General features: G+C 34.6%; 1 protein-coding gene and 1 pseudogene across 1 annotated transcript in view; both read right to left on the bottom strand.

Annotated features, from left to right (window-relative positions):
- The window catches only part of LOC126705563 (pentatricopeptide repeat-containing protein At2g17210-like), a 71,150-nt gene that overhangs the window by 38,619 nt on the left and 12,557 nt on the right, over positions 1 to 19,974 (bottom strand). The gene's annotated exons all lie outside the window — the stretch shown is intronic.
- LOC126705269 (probable galacturonosyltransferase 3) lies at positions 5,014 to 12,785 on the bottom strand (annotated as a pseudogene).

The following is a 19,974-nucleotide window of genomic DNA, read 5'->3' on the forward strand; positions in this document are numbered from 1 at the left end:
AGGTTTTATTTTTTTATTTATTTTATTTTATTTCGTGAAATCAAAAATGATATAATGTTAGAAAAATGATATGTCCACAATATTTTTAAAACAAATTTTAAGTGGTAGGTTGTTACTAGTTATTATTGTTGGGGCAAAAAATTAATCTTAGTATAATAACAATTAACCACCTATGATTTGTTATGAAAATATTGTGAACGGTCTCATGATGTTATATTTATATATGTCTATCTTTGTGTATATGGGTCCGTTTGGATTGAACTTATTGTCTCTAAAACTGAAAATTGAAAACTGAAAACACTAGCAAAATAAATTTTAAATGTGTGAATAGCGTTGTGAGACCCATGAACAGTGCGTAAACAGTATATGAACAGTATTTTTTTCTCCTACAAAGTAAAATTACATGTTCATGTGCAAGGAAAAAAAAAATCAAAAAAACAAAAAACGCAAAATGTGAACGCAGGTTTCAGCTGAAACCAAACGGGCACTATATTAAAATGATTCAGAAAATCAGTTATTACTTTTTTTTTATTGTAAAAAATATCTCTAATTTAATTAAACTATTCTTATTTTTTTTAAAAAAGAAATAAGGTTAAGGTGGTAAATCAACTAAAATTTTCCTACTATCCTCACACTTCCCACTTCCTAGCCCCACTACCCCACATTTCTAACTAAAAATAAGAAAGAAAGGCTACCCACCCACGGCTCCTATTAAAAAAAAAAAATACCAACGGTTCCAATAAATAAATAAAAAAAAAAAAAAAAACTACTCACATTGCATAAAATTATTTCACCACAAATGGTTAACACTCATCACACCCCTAATTTTTTTTTTTTTTTTTTGCCTTTTTTACTATCAAAAATACATCTAATTTAATTAACCTAAAACAAAAGAAATTGGGTTAAAATAGTGAATTGACAAAAATAATAAAAACAAACCTACAGAGTAAAAAGTCTCTCCTAAATAAATTCCTACTTCTACATTGAAATACCTTCCCACCCCTTTATAAAATTTAAAAAAAAAAAAAAAAAAACCCTTCAACCCAAAAAATACTCAATAGCTTAAAAAACTCCCCACCTATTTACCTTCTCCACGTTTTCTGAATAGAAATTCTTGCAAACAAAAACACTTCACATTACTCTGATACGTGTATTATAGAGTTTAAATTGTAATTTTTCTATAAAAATAATTAATATATTATATTATTGATGTGACATTATTTACATTGATTGTCATGTCAATTTGTAAAATTTTTGTAGTAAAATTTGATAATAGATTAGTATTTTCCATGAATAACTTCATCAAGAGGTGATGTAATGCACAAATTATTTAAGGCAAAATGTTTAATTATGATAGCATTAGCACGTGCATCATTGCCAAGCTTTTCGTCAACTACGAGAGTAGAGGGACCAAAAGATTAGGTTAGTAAGCACCCATTGAGGAATAATGATATATTTTTGACATAAAACTTGCATCTCTGTATAAATACTAAGGATTGAACAATATAATTCACGTACTCTTAAATCCAAATTGTTTGAGGTGTGTTACTAACTTATTGTTAGATCCATATGATTTCTTTCCCATACAATGCCTCTCCTAGAAACATGTATGTACACATGGAGTCTATCTATAAAAGAATACAAAGCAAAGGAAGGAGGTATATCTTTTGTTTCTTATGAAAAAGTTGTTGGTGGTTTGTAATTAAACTTCATTTATTATTTCTCTATAAGTAAACTAGTTATGTATTGGATTTGGTTTGTTTGGTTATCCAATTGGTATTCTATCTATTGAGACTGTCAAGTGTCAAGTCACATAAGAATAGTTGAGAGGAAAAATATGAACTCAGAAATTTATAGTTGAACTATAGGACTTTTTACGATTCATGTTATATTTAGTCATAAAGAATAATGAAATGCTTAATACTCTTTAGTCTTTGCTACCACCATACCATGAATCATGAATAAGTTTGATCTTTGTAAATCGGTATTAGGCTATACAAGTTCATCACATTGCTATCGTTTATATAAAAACCAAAAAAAGGTTCATCATATTGTACACTTTTAGGGTCATGTTTTCTAGGAGAAAATCAACTCCACATCACATCACATAAAACACTAATTTTAACATGAGATATTAATACTTTGTAAATGGAAAGAATTTGATGTCATTATAATTATATAGGGTCAACGCATATCCAATTAATTATTTTATTTTTCCAAGACAATGATATGTGAACCAATCTTTTTTATATATATTTTTTGATTAATAAGTTTTTGGCAAGGGGAATGGGGAACGAGAGATTCAAAGTAATGACTTCTATTTCATAATACATGATCTTCAATCAATTGTGCTATCTCCTGAGAGTGAAATTGTGAAAACTATTATGTAATTATCGTAATTGTTACAAAAATAACTACAGGTATACAATCTATATATTCAAATAATATATTATTTAAAAAATTCCTATAAATAAATGGTTTTTATGATCCAATCATAGGGAAGAAAGAATAAAGTTTATTTGGCAATGTGTTTTTATGGACGCACTAAACTCTTCTTCTTCTTCTTCTTCTTCTTCTTTTTTTTTTTTTTGTAATGCAAATTTTTTAATGTGTGCCCAATTTGTAGTTTTTAAGAAAACTTTAGTGGTGGAGCTGAGCATGGAAAAGGAATCAAATTCTCACATATTGTTGTTTGGATCAAGATGTTGTCTTTGAAATATTAGTAAGACCATTAGATGAAAGCCTTATCCAAAGGGTTTGCAAAAGTTGGTTTAGAATGATTTGTGATTCAAACTTTGTCAAGGTCCATAATTTAATGATATACAAATATCTAAGTGGGTATTCATCATTGAAAATAAAATTCAAGGTCTGAATACTTTGCTTTTAATGTAAATAATGGCAATTTGACAGTAAAATATTACAACACTCTTGCTGCACAATTGTTGATATTGAAGATGCCTATGATGGGCTAATACTTCCCAAATCTATATTAGGCAATGATATCCATGTCTATAATAGTAGCCCTGGTTAAATGACTAATGAGTTCAAAGAGCTACTATTCACTAGTATATGATGTGTCCTTCCAGAAGTGCAAGGCAATTTGCCTAAGAATATGTTTGAGTGTCATATATGTGTTATGGATAGTAATGATGATGAAGTAAATGAAAATGCTACTTGGAGGCAATTGAGCTGTTCTTTACAAGTAATCTTTCCTAGTTATTCCATAACTTGTTTTGATATTGTCTTTAATGGGGCTTTGAATTGAATAGTAGAAAGTATTGAAGAAAGTGATAAAGATATAACAGCAATAGACATATCAAGTGTGAAGCTTAGGGAAGGAATCGAGTTGCCATGCAAACCCAACATATGCTACATGGAAATGTTCAATTGCCAGTTATTAGCTTTCAATGGAGTTCTTTGTTATGCTACTCAAGCTTCTAGAGATGAATTTGATTTTTGGCTCTTGAGGGATTGGGTTAGACCTATTTGGATCAAAAATTTTTGAAGAGTTTATCAGTGATGATTTTTTACCTCTTGCAATATACCAAAGTGACAAGTCCTGTCCAGTAGAAATCATGATACTACATTGCCACAAGTTGTTTATTTACAATGTGAAGAGCTAAGAGTTGAGGAGCAATGTAGTTAAAGAATAAGGATCAATAGATGCATCCTCTCTTCCTCATTTTTCCAAGTTCACTTTTACCAATAGACATGTTTGTTGGAACTAATAATAATGTTATTAAGCTCACTCTTAGTTCTTTTATAATTCATTTGGATAGAGGTGTTTAAGAGAAAATTTTGGATTTCAATTTGTAGTTTAAGTAACTTGTATAGAGTATGAAGGGGTTTTTTTTTTTTTTTTAAAAATTATTTTTTTATTAATGAACTTTTTGGATGGATACAAGCTTTATAAATAGTAAATACTAGTCGCAAACCCATATGATGCGTGTGAAAAAAAATGTAATAAAATTATTTTATATAAAAATATAATGTAAGATTGTAAATAAAATAGTGCGTGTACTAGTTAAAAATAATTTCTATTTTTATAAGTTTTTTGTAGTAGAACATATAATGTATTTTGTATTCAATAACAATATATAGTAATATGTGTATATATATATATATATGAAAAATGTGATTTAATAAAAAGATTTAAATTATATAATTATAATATTGTTTTATATAAATGGAGAAAAACCAAAGAGACTAAACTGGACAGAATGGACTAAAGTGGACTAAAATATACCTAAATGCTACGCAAATGTGACTTAACAAGAGTGTTGCAACAATAAGTGACACACTTAAGCTTTAGATATCATATAAATATACAAATTTAAAATATGTAGGTGTATAATGGCATTTTAAATCCATAATATCACAAGTGCTTTTGATTGAAAAATAAATCTTAAACTCAAATATTTTATGTTCTGTTGAATTATAGTAGCAACTTTTTTTTTAAAAAAAATCCTCAAATCCAAATGCAATCTCAATTTCAAGGCTATGCCTGCATTCCATGTATTGGGTTATTTGAATTGTTTAGCCCATTCTATTGCTGATATCATATAAGAAACACACCTCTATCCAATATAAGAAGCCATTAAATAAGACTCCTCTATGATGCTCTTCAATTTAAAAGTAGGAGCAGTGAGATCAGATGGGTTTTACTAATCTATCAACTCGAAATACAGATGCATGGCATGCACTCAGAAAGAACGAGGTCTTGATGTCTCTTTGACAAAAATGAATCATCACCAGAACCAAAAGGATCCACAAGCACAACACAGCTCCTCAATCCTCCACATGATTGTATAAAAAGATTATATAACCATACAATTATATTTTTCACACGACTGATAAGATGATGCTAATCAAGTTTCTTTTCTTCACTACTTTAATAATTACAAGCTAGAAAATGTAAAAACTCACTAGAATGAGAAACTTGAGAAGAAAGAATTCTCCCAATATATAATATGCAGGCATTGGGAACAAAACTAATAACTTTGTAACACATCCTTAAGCACAACTCACCAGACCTTCTAGATAATTACAGTCCCTCTGCTAAATACTCATTCAGTACATACAAGTCACCAGTAAAATAATAATACTCATTGTAACTTACAAAAGATCACATTAATCAAAATTAAAAAATAAAGTGGGAGTTGTTGTTTTTCATGAGTAACAATCAGCATACAAGTGAAGAATTATGCTTGTATGTAGCAGACATATCAAAGTCACCTTACTCGGGAGGAATTTTGGTAGGCTGGACTTCCATCCAGTCTTGGATGAAGTGGAGAACGATGGTGCAACGGTGCAATGGCTGCTGGCCTTGTCAATGAACCATAGGATGACTAGCATGATTTCTAGGTTCCCTAGGTCTTTCATTGGCAGCTTCGAACCGTTCCAATTTCTCTAAAATGTCTTTCATTGATGGACGGTGCTTAGGTTCAGCTGCAAGACACTTAGAGCAAGCTGAGATATATGGAATACAGCCTTGGATGGATATTTTCCCTCCAACCGGGAGTCCATGATTTGTTTCAACTTTCTTCTTTCTGATAGATATGGTTTGACCCAATCCACCAGATTATGTTTCCCACTTGGACGATTTGTATCAAGTGCCCGTAAACCTGTTAGTATCTTAACTAAAACAACACCAAAACCATACACATCGCTCTTGACATACAGATGCCCTGCATAATCAGCATAACATATTGTCATGGCACAGCTTTTAAAACATTCAGGATTAAGTAGCTGTACTTTGCCAAATTTTAGGTCAAGCTTAAGCCTCACCCTCATTTGACCTTGAGAGCACCAAAAGTCCAAAAGTTTTGGCAGAAATAATACCTATGTCAACGTACTCCGGAGCAGCATAACCATATGTGCCCATTACTTGTCACATGTGATTGACTAGCTGATGGACCCAACTTTGCCAAGCCAAAGTCTGATATCTTGGCAGTATAGGACTGCAATAAAACCAAAAGTTAGACAAGTTCAAAGTTTATTTATGAGAGATTCTTTTTGTGACCAAGGAATTTTAAACTTTTTAATTCCATGACGAAGTGGATCAATTGTGAGAGGTAGGTTCACAAAGGGAAAATGGGTGTGCATAAAGGTTGGAAGTGTGAACAAGATGAAAAGATGATATAATGATCAATGGGCTAGGGACAGTAGCAATATATCATTCCTTAGTGTATCTCTTGTAGTTTGATAGTTATTCACTTTTCAATAGAAATTTACCCCATCCAGCAGTATATTGGAGGCCTTAAAATCTCTATAAATAACTTGCTATCAGATGTGTGCAAAAAAGCCAGGCCCTGAGCTGCTCCAATTGCAATCTTAAGCCATATTTCCCATGGAAGTGGCTGAACAGCTGACCCCTCTGCATACATAAAAGATGTAGTGTATGGTGAACTAAATGAACTTTTATATGTGAATCACATTCCCTGCACATATGGACAGTAATAGAATTCAATTATGTTTTAAGCTCTTACTTCCAAACAGATGGTTTTCTAGGCTGCCTTTTTGCATGAATTCATAAATGAGGAGTAACTCTTTGTCCTCCCAGCAGTAGCCTAACAGCTTGACAAGGTTAGGATGGGAGAGCCTTCCTAAGAAATTGACCTCTGACTGCACCAATAAATTGAATGTAATATCAAAAAGAAAATTAGTGAAACATCTAACCAGACTCCAAATAATGCATCGGTGTGTGTTTGTGTTTGGGGGAGAGGGGGAGCTCTGTTCTGGTTTAGAAAACCAAGAACTCTGGTTTAATTTAATACAGAACAAGCATTCACAACATCAAGTAATTAATTTTCCATAAAGCCTTGGTCTCCACTCAAACTAGCTATGCTAGGCACCATCTGCAGATTCTGACTTATTTTGGGAGTATTTTTAAATGAAATTTTAATAAAATTCTTGATATTGGTACTTGGTATGAATCATTTGGATTGAATTGTCAAAAAGGAAAAATTTATAGGTACCTTTGGGTTGTGTTTCTCATGCTTTGGACCCTTTTGGGTTTGGGGCGTGACACTTACCATATCTTGCCAATGATGATACATTCCAGTTATATTTCGCTTTTTCCACTCCTTCAAGTCAAAAATATTCATGCCAAATGCCCAACCACAAGCATTTGGATCAAAATTCTCAGAGATCTTTAGATTAGAGAAGTTGAGATTCTTATCAAAACTATGGAAGCTTTCCTTGCATTTCTCCACTGCCCCATTTACCAAACCTTGCAGATCAATGGACCAAAGAGGCGTGAGATCCTTCTGAACTACAATATCATCAGATTCTTGTCCAGCTTTGGGTAAACTTCAGGAAGGTAGAACCTTTGATGATTCAACATGGACAAATATTTTGGGTTCCTGTATTTAAGATTGTCCTCCCCAGCAGATATGGTAGTAGGATGGTTTACTTTAAACTAATATTCTTTAGTTCTTGCAGATTCAAGTTGGCGTAGAACAGAACAGGATGAGGAATTCAGCCAGTTGAAATCATCAATGTTCTCAACTTGGATTGTTGCCTTCATAGGAGGGTTGACATTGCAATCGTTTAGGGGCTGTTTTAGCAGCTAGCTGAATCAAGAGAGCAGTCTTTTTCTTCAGTGCAGTTACATTCTCTTCAACTGAACCATGGCTCTAAACGACCATGCAACTATGTCGCAGTCGTACAATTTGTCTTTTGCTATAGAGAGAATGTGATCCATTGCTTTTGCTTGATCAAGGGCACTGGAATAGGAACAGTGAAAAAAACTGCATGAAACCAAGAGCGAGCAAGTATGCCTGGTAACCAGGACAGCGGACAAAAAGCAGCATCAGAATGCGATTCTCCAATAGCACTTTTGACTTGCTTTGAAGTGCACCCTAAGAGCACTTTAAAGCTCACTTTAATTCTTAGACTTGGCAATGCTTGCACAAGCTTTGGCCATTATCATCTGGTCCTGCATAAGTTTGAGGAATGAATTTGAATGTGGGTGATCAAAATATCACCTCCATATACTGTACTTTCTCTCGACTGTGGTGTCAAGGCTTTTAGATTGTTCAATTGCTGCTGCTGCCATCTGGTTGTCAGTTTCTTCATCTTGTCAAATTAGTTGTGCGGATTGGAGATCCTTCCTTTCCTGCCATGGTATCTGAAGGGCTAGGAACTGTTACAAAATTGAAATCGCACAAAACATATTTGAGATCACTAATAGAAGCATTTAGTAGTTCACCTGCCGCATGAACTTCACTAGGTTCATTGATGAGTTGTAAGGATATGGGGGATTCTACCATCTTGATGCCCATTGCTAGAATGCTCGGCATTCTCTCCAGATCTTATCCCAGATTGAAATGAATCTTCCACTGTCTGAAAGTAAGGAATAGACAAGAAAATGGTGTCAGTGTCTATAACTAAGAGATAATAATTCAATTGGTGATGTCAGCCACTTATACTAAACAAAGGAGTTATTAATTCAAGGAAAAAAAAATCGGTTCAAGATGAAGTTCTATATATAATCTATATGGTTCTCATAATTATTCAAAACTATCTCAGCTTTGGTAAGAATTAAGATTAAGTACTTTCACACATTATTGCTATTTGAAAAAAGAATCAATGTTAAAATCAAATTGGAGTACCTGAGAACTCATAGACTGGTCACGGTGAACATCCATAGGGTTTTCCCAGACCCAGAAAGCAGATAGGTCCCTCATTTTCACCCCACTAATTCAAATAGCACCAGAAGTATCACTGTATGTCGCAATGATGTCAATATCTTGTATGAAATGTATAAAAATAAGCATCACTGCTATCTATGGAGAGAGGGGAAAAAACTCTATGAATTACCTGTTCATATGGATAATTGCTGACTCCAGTTGCAGAAGCAGTATCTTGTACCTACTTAGCAAAGATTTGCCTATACAGCCAACAAATGCAAAAAAAATTATATAATGTAACAAGTTATTTACAGTGGTAATTATCCTAAAATCATAAAAGAGGGTAAAGGTTTGTGGGTGTGAAAAAATCTGTAGGGCTGTTGCAAATTGACAATGTAACTGGGTGCCAGACAAATGAATTCCTTTCAGCCGTACTACACTGAGCAATATGTTCAGCCACATCAGAGACATCATGTCACCAATTCCTTCTCCAAACAGTGGCTGACAGTTGAAGCAAATTCTAAATTTACTAGTTCTCTTTTTGAGATCTCTTTCCTACAACTAAAAAATACTTAGGGCCTGTTTGGTTGTCCCCTGGAAATATATGGCTCCATTCATATCTGCTAAAGGCTCAAACAAACAAATAACATAAAAGAGGTAACTCAAGAATCGCAACTATCACTATAAATGGTTTGGAGTGAGGTCATGGGTTTGTGTTAGGTGTTATAAAGTTATGGAGAATGTCATTTGAAACTCATGGGACAACCAAACAGGCCCTTATTATATATAAAAACACTGTTATGTTTCAGCATGGAATCATATTATAATCCAAGAAATACATGTTGAATTCTCAACTCATCTGAAACTGAGACAAACATTCTCTAGGAAATTCTCAAACAAACAAATGCAACAACACAAGTGAGGTAACTCAAGCATAACAAGTATCACTATAAATGGTTTGAAGTGTGGTCATGGGTTCATATTAGATGTTTTTAGGAGCCAAAAGGAAGCAGAATCAGCCACCAAAGCTAAATTGCTGATTGGGAAACAGTGTGCCCTAATTGGCAGTTCAGTCGTGCGATAGGGAGTCTAACTTGGTTCTTGGCATTCCTGAAGTGCCAATCCGTGATGGTGCACGTGCATCCAATGACTACCAAATTTTGTGGGAATCTCTAGTAACTAACCATGCAAGTAAGGAAGGCTTTACTGACCAGGCATGAATTTTTGCAATTGTAACACATGCTTGGATAAAAGCACATGTCTCGTAGTTAGCTAAAGAGTCAGTTACATTCAGCACTTGCTTAATTAGTTGGATAAAATTAGTTAGGCTAGGCACATCCATCACATTCCAGCACCTTTCATTGTTCACCTCAGGATTGGGAGCAAGAATCTTTTGATCTATTTATGGACTTTGTCTACTCTTCAACTGTGCGGGGGGTTGGCCCTAACAAGGTTTGTTGGAAGCTAGCTAGGAGTAGAAGTTTTGAGGTTATAGGATTTTGTCTTTCTTTCGACCCTCCTACTCTTACCTCTTTCCCTTGGAGAATGGTGTGGCAATCAAAGGTTCCTCCAAGGGTAGCTTTTTCTCATGGTCTGTTTCCTTAGGTAAGATTCTTACAACGGATAACCTTCACTAAAGGCGTATTATTATTCTTGATTAGTGTTATATGTGTAAGAGGTGTGGGGAGTCAGTGGATCATCTTCTTCTTTATTGCCCCATAGCATTTGAGTTGTGGTCTTTGGTGTTTTGTTTGTTTGGAATTCACTGGGTTATGCCTCATAAGGTAATTGAGTTGTTTGAGTCTTGGCAAGATAAGTTTGGGTGTCATCGCAATATAAGCTTTTGAAGGCTCGTCGTGCCGCATTATTTGATGTGGTGTATTTGGAGTGAAAGGAATGCCAGATGTTTTGAGGGATGTGAATGGTCCTCACTAGAGATTAAGTCTTTTTTCTAACATACCCACCTTGCTCGGAGTGTGGCTCTATCGCATTTTTCTTGTTTTTCCATTCTTATTTTACTTGATCATTGTAATTTTGGTTCTTGATTTTTGCTGCCACAGTACATCTCCAATGTACTCGGGTTGGCTTCTTTATAAATAAATTTTTTTCATTACCTATCAAGAAAAAAAAAAAAAAAAGAATTAAACATACCAATGTATAGAAGTCTCTTGTAAAGTGATGAAGGACATAATCAACAAGCTTATGCCTTTTCTGCTCCTTTCTCTCTAAAAGTTTCTCTCACTCTCTTATTCTCTCTTTTATCAGCGCTTCCTTGAAGCAGTCACTTATTCCTGAATTGTTTCCAATCCCTCATCATTCCTTAAGTCCATTTCCAAACCCCAACTCCCATACAACACTAGCGCTACCCAAAACCCTAAGTAACCCTAAAGACCAACACAAACCCTCAAACACCCACTCGACAGACCTGGAACACTAACCTAGGCAAGATCCTATTATTAAAAAATTATGGATGGTGTCATTTGAAACTCATGGGACAACAAAAAAAGCCCTTAATATTTAGAAATATACCCAACTTTTCAACATGAAATTTTATTATAATCTTAGATATATATGCACGTTAAATTCTCTTCTCATCTAGAACAGAGAAAAATGTTCTCTAAGAAATTCCAATAACTATAGTTCCTTCAACCACTTTTATAATTATCTATGTTACTTATAACAAGTGTTGATAGATTAGACTAAATAGTCAATAATACAATAATGTACAATTTATGAAAATGAGGTTATAATGACAAGAAAACACCACCAAGTAACTCTATAGAAATCCATAATCATAGGAGTAAGAACTAAGAAAAACGAGATTAATTGAAACCTTGCCCAGATGGCATCCCTAACAACTGAGAATAAATTACACTAGTGTATTTCGCAAACGCAAAAAAATGTATGGGTATGTTTGGTAACTGTTTTTTCCCTTATTTTCTATTTTCAAAAACAATTTTCTTTTTTTGAGACTAAAAACCTTGTTTGGAAACCCAAAATGAACAAAAAACAAAAATTGTTCTCAAAACTTAATTTGTGAAGAAAACTGAAAATATGTAAAAGATTATTTTCAGTTTTTAATTTTTAAAAGTCAACGAAAAATGCATTTAATTTAATGAATCCGTCTCATTTAATGAGTTAGCATCAAATCCTAGTAACAACATATTTTAGTATTTTCTTTTTTTTTTCCTTAAAAAAACTATCTTTTTAGTTTCAATTAACCAAACATGTTTTTTATTTCAAAAGTATAGGAAAATTGTTTTTTCTTTATATTCCCAAAACCAAGTTTTTGAAAATAAAAAACAAAAACGGTTACCAAATAGAACCTAAGTTTTATTTTGGAGCTTATTTTCGCAAGCCCACACCAAAAAGAAACCCCATTTCCCGCTCCTTTCCTATGGTACTTTCAACAAATACACAAACAGCAAAGCTCATCCAAATATACTCAAAATAGTTAGCTAATACAATGATGCATGCAATATTGACGATGAAGTTATAATGACAAGATATGAAACAGCACAGCTTAACTTTGTAGCAATCCATAAATCATAGAAGTAAGAACCAAGAAGAATTGAGATTGAAACCTTGCCCGCAAGGCATCGTTTGCAGTAATACAAGGGCCGAAAATCATTGAATTCTCTTCGACTGAAATGAATAACAAAAATTTAAATTATAACAACCAAGAACACCACCAATCACATAAAGAAACTAACTAAATCAATTTTTTTTTTAAAAAAAAAAACACCCAAACGAATAAAAAGAAAGTAAATTTATAGTGTGCTACTTACATTGGCGAAGGATTTGATACATTTGCTTTTTACAAAAGCCAAATTGCACAGCATCCATAACAATAATGGAGAGTTTAACAACTAATCAATCCACTAATGGTAATGGGTCTGATCAAAATTTTGATTTTAAATTTAAAGATAGTGATATTAATCCAAATTAAGCATAATCAATGGCGTGAAATCCCCAAAACAAAAAAAAGAAAATGCAAAAGAATTCACAGTGTTAGAGTTGAAATTCCAATTCAATATAGTGTATGAATTAAGAGTACAAGTGGAAAAGCCAAAGTGAAATAAAGGGTAAAAAATTAAAATTTTAAAAATGGAAAAAAAAAATTAAAAGAAAAGATTAGAAAGATGATTGATTTACCAGCTGGGATGCACGGATGCGGCTCCCAGGCCCGCGCACCCGCGTCCGACGCGGCGACGCGGGAGGGACGCCGCAGACCGCGCGTCCGTCCCGCGTCGCGCCACGTGGCGGATCCCGACTCGGGCCGACGCGGCCAAAGTTGGCGCCGACGCGGCCGAAATCGGCGCCGACGCGGCCGAAATCGGGCCGACTCGGTCCGTATCGGCCGTATCGGCCTGTATCGGCCGAAACGGCCGAGTCAGGCCGAAATTCAAAAAAAAAAAAAAAAAAAAAGGTGCAAACGCACCGTTTGACTTAAGGGGTCTTAACCTAAATACCCAGACCCCTTAAGTCACTCACACTTCATCCAAATCTCCTCTCTCACTCCGTCCCTCATCTCCCTTCTGCCTTCTCTGTGTGCTTCACTGCTTCGTCCCTCATCTCTGTGTGCTTCGTCCCTCATGGAATGTTGTAGTTTCAATCTTGTGGATTATATTTAATTTATGAACGTCATGTTTTAGTTGTTATCTACTATTGCTCTTAAATTTGGTATTTGTTTATATAATGTGAAAAAGTAAAAGTATGCTTAGCAATAAATTAAACATATATTATAAAAATATTTTTAATAATTTTTTAATCGCCGAGTCCTGCCGCACCCGCACCCACCTTTTTTAAAAATTGCCGAATCCCGCACCCGCACCCACACCCGAGTCCCGAAACGCACCCGTGCTTCATAGTTTACCAGTGAGATGAAGATGAGTTTTTGAAGAGAGTGAAAGCTTGAGAATGGTTTTTCACCAGCTTCCATTATGGGTTTGGCTTGGCTTCTTCTTCTTCATTGTCTTGTTGCGCGCTGGTTGTTTAAGAGTATTAAGAGGGGTGAGCAAAACGTTACCGGAGCCGACCCAACCGACCGGCGCTGACGACACTGTCCCGACACCAGCACCGACCGACTGAGCCGAGGCCGGCGTTCGGAGGGCGAAGCCCGTTCAGTTGCCGGTGCGGTGCAGTCACCGGATTGAGAAATCCGAAACCGCTAAGCCGAACCGAACCGAACCGATACCAAGTTCTGATTTTAATTTTTTTTTTTTTTTTAGTAAAACGACGTCGTATGGTATGGGTGTTATTAAAAAAAAAAAAAATACAAAAGCAAAACGGTGCGTTTTAGGCTAGGTTTTCAGATTCACAGGGTATAAATTCAATCTTTTCTCTCAAAAATCAGAATCGTTTAAATCTCTCTCTCGCTCTCGCCTCTCGCCTGACGCAGCTCTCGCCGTCGCCTGATGCAGCGACGCCTTGCCTGAGCTCTCGCCGTCGCTCACTAGTCACGACAAAACAACAGTAAGCCTCTCGGGTTGGATAGGTATTTCATATTTGTCTTCGTGTTGGATAGGTGTTTGTCTTCGTTTTAATACTGGATAGGTGTTTGTCTTCGTGTTTTCACTTTTCAGTTTTGTTTTCCTTTTCATTTGTTTCATTTGTTTTTTGTTTGGGAAAGCATGAGTGATTAAGTTGGTTTGATTAAGTTTGGCTGTTTGGGAAAGCATGAATGTCTTCATGTTTGATTAAGGTTGGCTACTTGGCTGTTTGATTAAGGTTGTGATTTTTATATAAAACTTTAAATTGAATACTCCAAAATTGTGTACGGTCATAATGAATGTGCCTTGTTATTATGGTGTTGTGAGCTCTTTGCCAAATGGGTGGGCCTGCCTAACTCATATACAGAGTATAACATTAATAAAACAAAATGGTATTCCTTCAGGCTCTTCAGATTAGAATAGATTTATTGTTTACTATCTAATAATAATGTTGTGCTTCTACTAGTTGGGCCTCTTTTTTGTAACTGGATCCGGCCCATTTTTTGCATAGGGTTTGGATCATTACTGTTTGTGTTTGGATGAACGATTTTTTTTTTTTTTTTTATAAAGTTTCTGTTGAGCAGATTTTTTTATAGGTTGAACAGATTAAAAAAAAAAAAAAAAACGAAAACAGATTGTTAATGTTTCAAACCGACCAATAACCGATTAAACTGAGCCAATCAAATCGCACCGCTATAGGTCAAAAAACCAACCCTAATCGGTATGCATCAGTTTTAATTATTACAAAATCGATCCCTATCGGTTTGGTAACAAATTTGAAAAAAAACCGAGCCGACCGAACTGGGCACACCCTCTTAAGTTGTTGTAGTGGAGTTGCTACCAAAAAATTAAGTTGTAGCGGAGTTGCTAAAGTCTGTAACCTTAGGTTATAGATTAGGTTATAGATTAGGTTGTTAGCTAACATTAGGTTATAGTTGTTGTAGTGGAGTATAACATTAGGTTATAGATTTAAAATTTGTAACCATTTTTTTGGCATTTAGCGTGATTTTACTAACAATTTCATTAATTGACAGATTTTGCAAAAACAAAATTGGTATTTACACATCACAATATTTAAATTTACAAAACCAAATAATTTTAACCCACACCCTAAAAACCTTGTTAAAAAAAATCTATGTGCAAAATTCTAAAAACCTAAATTGACATAGTGAGAAGAGAACAAGAGTGAGTGGAGAGACTAAGTAGAGATTGAGAGCTTCATAGTGAAGCAGAACTCAAGTCTTTGGGACCCAAGTTCCTTCATTGATTTCCGAAACTTGAATAAACATGTGATTGGCTTTCGAAATTGAATAAACATGTGATTGGCTTTCGAAATTTCCATTCAGTGACACTCACTTCGCTAGTAACACTAGCTTTTTGTGTGGATTAAAAAGTCTTGAAAACTTGAATAAATATGTGATTGGTTTTTGAAATTTCCATTCAGTAACACTTCGCAAAGTTAAAAGTTCCACTCACTTCACTAGTAAACACTAGCTTTTTGTGTGGATTAGAAAGTTCCAAGATTTTTATTTTTCCTATGGTTAGGTTGCCATAAGTAAAGACTAAAGATGGCCATACCCATTGGGTAATGGATATTCTACTCTACCATACCCAATTGTTTTGGATAATACCCGGTTCTTCATATGTAGAGCCTAATCAGGTAGGATATGGATATTATCCAAATTGCTTGGGTAGGGTATGAATATTATCAAAATCCAACTCGTATTAAAAAAACCTAAGAGTCTGTTTGGATGAGTGGGTTTTTGGATCATATCACTCAGTTTTCATAATTGAGTTTTCAAAACACGAGTCCCACAAAAATTTTTGTGTTTGGCTTGGTTTTCAACTCTTGTTTTCACCACTCAAAAATTTAAGTCAGAGTTATGGAAACAGAAGCAGCAAATGAGTGTTTTCAAAAAATTCAGTGGCATCAACGTAAATATAAGGACTCTGTGGGGCCCAGAAATTGTGTGTTGTCATGTCAGTTCAGAAACCATGTGATATTACCGTTGCAAATTTGGGCAAAGACCATTTCTCACTTCCCTCAAAATATTTCAGCCAAAATTTTCCCTCTTTCTCATTTCCCTCTCTCTGTTTTCTCTCACATTTCATCTATTCCATCAAATCTCGGCCTCCAGCGATCTAAACTGAAGCACGAAACCCAGCTGATTTCTCTGCATCTGAATCGGAACCGGAATAGTGAGTTAGAGCTCCGTCCGTTGTAAAACTATTTGAAGTCATTTTCTGTGATCTTCTCCCAGGTGCGGTCTATATCTCTATCTCCCTCTCCATTGTCTATGACCATTGTATGATTTGGGCGTTGTGGTATAATTTCTGTTTTATTGATTTTGCCCACGGGTATTGGTGAGTGTGTTGAAGTGGGTTTTTCTCCATTGACTCATCTTCGATCTTTCTTTCTTTTTATAATTTCTGTTTAATTGATCTGCGCCTGGGTCTTCTTTTCAATATTTGTGTTTTATTGAAGTGGGTCTTACTTTCTTTCTTGTGGTATGAAATTGCATGTAAGAAATTAATGGAGTACAGAGCTTTTGAGTCTCAAATTTATGTGACCCATGTGTTTAATTGATGAACTGAAATTGCCATTTGTTTATATCAAACTTCCATTTGTTTAATTTATTTTCCTGCCTTTTGAGATTCTTTCATCATCTACAACAAATAAGATATCATGGCTATGGTTCAGTGGAAATAGAAGGACTTAATTATATACACAAGGCTTACGGCCCTGCCTACTAGTTAGATTCCATAGATTTCATTGCTACTCCATTGCTTTTGGTTTTCCATAGTTCCACTTGACCAGCATTTCTATGTATATATCAATAGATTCCATAGGGAGGAGTATGTTGAATAGATATAACTCAGCACAGGACTTAGAGCAGTACATTTTAAGTACAGGGCATTTATGCTTTTGTTGAACATGATTTGATGATACTGAGTTCTATTACCTACTTTGAGAAACTATGATTTGTAATGTTAACTTGTTTCTTTACTAACCATATAAATATTGGAATAAAAAATGGAATTCATTAACTTTCAAAATGGCTGATCTTTGAACTTTGTTCACTGAGTTGTTGGCTTATTGTTGGATTCAGATATGCTTTAGTGCTTGAATTCACATTGTGCAATTCAAAACTTAATTGAACAAGCTCTTTGCTAAGCTTAAAGCTAGTATTACTTGTAATGCATGTGCAAAATGAATTCACATATCCAAATGACTTTATTCCCAATTGGATAAAAGTTCCGAATCTACAGCTCAATATCAAAGAGGCATCATTAAGCTAAATATTATCTTCTTTAGCACTCTACTTGGACAGCCTCAAGCTTAATTAGTGGAGCAAATACATTTTGATACTGCAAAAGAAAGGTAATACCATCAATGTAATTACTTGCTCTATGTGATCGACCGGGAAATAAACTCAAATCAGTCCAACTTATATATCTGTCCTTGCATATCCTGTGTTTTATTAGGTAGAAATGAAAAATCATTTATCAAAAAAACATTAAGAAATGAAAACTTCAGTAAAATACTGTCTGGGTTCCTCTTCCAATAGAAATGAAGTGGCCAATTCCTGGTAGTTGGTTGTCTGTTTAATGCTATTTCAAGTCTGTTTACTGCTGGTAGTTGGTTGCCTATTTAATTCCGTTTTCCTAATTTTTTTCTGTGCTGAATTATGTTCTAATTCTGTTCTGTTCTAGTTCTGTTTGCTGTTTGCTGTTTTTTCAATCTGTTCTGTTCTAATTCTGAATTCTGTTCATATTTCTGTTCTGTCCTGTTCTAATTATGTTCTGTTCTGTTTGCTGTTTGCTGGTGTGATTGGGATCCACTTTTTGTAATGCTGTTTGCTGTCACATGCCTTAATACTCTAATACACCTTTAGTGAAACAATGCACTATTTGAAATTTAGAAAAATTACCTTTAGAATTTAGTATGATAGTCTAATAGTCTGTTCGCTGTTATCTAGTATGATATCTTCAATATCTGGGAGATTAGAAGAAGAAAATTTGAAAAAGCAAGTGGGTTTTAATTGGTTAGGTTCTGTATTAGTCTGATAAGTTTATTTTATCATGATAGCCATTGCAATGAATTATGTCAATTTGTTAGAGTATCAGATTTGCTTTGGGGACTGTATCAGATTTGCTGATTTTGTTTAATCTGAAATTTGTAGTGTTTTGATATAAAAAAGTTCACACCTTTATTATTCTTAAGTGGCAAAGATGGTGGAAGAGATTGTTTAAAGCCTAATTGGGGTTGTTTTGTAATGTTACTTTTTCCTTTTGGTAATAAGAAGAATTTTTGGAGCTCACTTTGCTGTTAACTGTTTTGGAGTATAATGTTATTGTTTGGAGGACATGAATTGGGGCCTGGGTAGGATCATTCTTAGTTAATGGGTTTGTAGAACTTTAGAGGGAATGATTACATCTCAGATTAGAATCACTATACACCATGTTTTATTTTATGCAGAAGGGAACCACGGTGACTCAGTGGGAGAAGTAAAGTAGAAGAAGATTTTTTGTTAATGGGACACGGGTAGCAACAGTAGGCAACACTGGGTAGTGTCAGTGGGTGGGGTCCACGGTTTTGGCAAAAAGTTGTAGAGATATGTGACTGAGTTATGAGTCCAAACAGGTGTTTTGCAGTTTTTAAGTGAAGGTGAGGTTTGAGCAGGGAATTATGAGTTTTGGGATTGAGTTGTGAGTTTTGAAAACTGAGCTATCTCTAAACCAAACGGGCCATAAATCTTTCACGTCACTCACACTTTCTCTCTACCTCTCCTTAGTAGTCAGTCATCATCGTCAAACTCTCTCTCCGCACCTCCTCATTGTCACTCACACACTATCTCTCTCTGCCTCTCCTCAATCCTCACTGTCACTCACTCACTCTCTCTTTCTCTCTCTCAGAGCTCTCTAGTCTCTGCCTCTTATCACCGTCACCACCACTTCTACTCTCTTGGTTTCGTGTTGTGGATATTTGGTCGAACAAGCTCGTACTCTGTCTCTCTCAGCTATAAGGTCTTTCACTTCATTCTCTCTCTACTCATTTAACATTTTGTGATATTTTTGGGTTTTGTTGATTTTGTGTATCTCATATCCTAGGTTGGTGTCCTCTCCTTAGGATTGATAATGGGGTTTTGGTTTAAGTGGCAAATGGGTTTTCTGGGATATGCTTGAATAATCAATTTTTTTTAACTATTTATGTTCCAACTTTCTTAGGTTAAACTGTTTATATCAAAGAAGTGTTAGTCAACGAAATCTAAGATTCAAATAGAAGATGGTGGTTCTTAAGATTTTTTGCTTATAGATAAAATAGTTGGGGTTCTTAGAATTTTGCATTTGGGTTATTTATTTATTTTTGTTTTTATTATAGGGTTTTGGTTTAAATGGAAAATGGGTTTTTTGGTATATGCTTGAATAGTTATTTTCTTAAAGATGTTTATGTTTCGTTCCAACTTTCTTAGGTGAAAATGATTATATCAAAGAAGTGTTAGTTTAAGAAATTTAAGATCGATTGAAAATAGAAGGAAATGGTTCTTAGGATTTTTAACCTCATATCATATTTAAATGTAAGTTTATTGTCTTATGAAAGGTTTCTAGTTCATGAACTTGTCTTATTGCTTTGTGATGTAAACCTTGCTTTTTTAAATGAAATAGCTATGCAATTTATATTTTTGTTTTTAGAGCTGGTTCCAGCTATAGACTTTGTAAAAAGCCCTCATCTTAAAGTCATGGTGTTAATTATATTTAAAATGGAATTGAGATAAAGGATGCAAACTCTATGAAGTTAAGGATGAAGTAAAAGAAAATCAAGCATGGGAGGATTTATATTATGTAGC

Source organism: Quercus robur, chromosome 11, assembly GCF_932294415.1.
Source record: "Quercus robur chromosome 11, dhQueRobu3.1, whole genome shotgun sequence".
Classification (NCBI taxonomy): Eukaryota; Viridiplantae; Streptophyta; class Magnoliopsida; order Fagales; family Fagaceae; genus Quercus; species Quercus robur.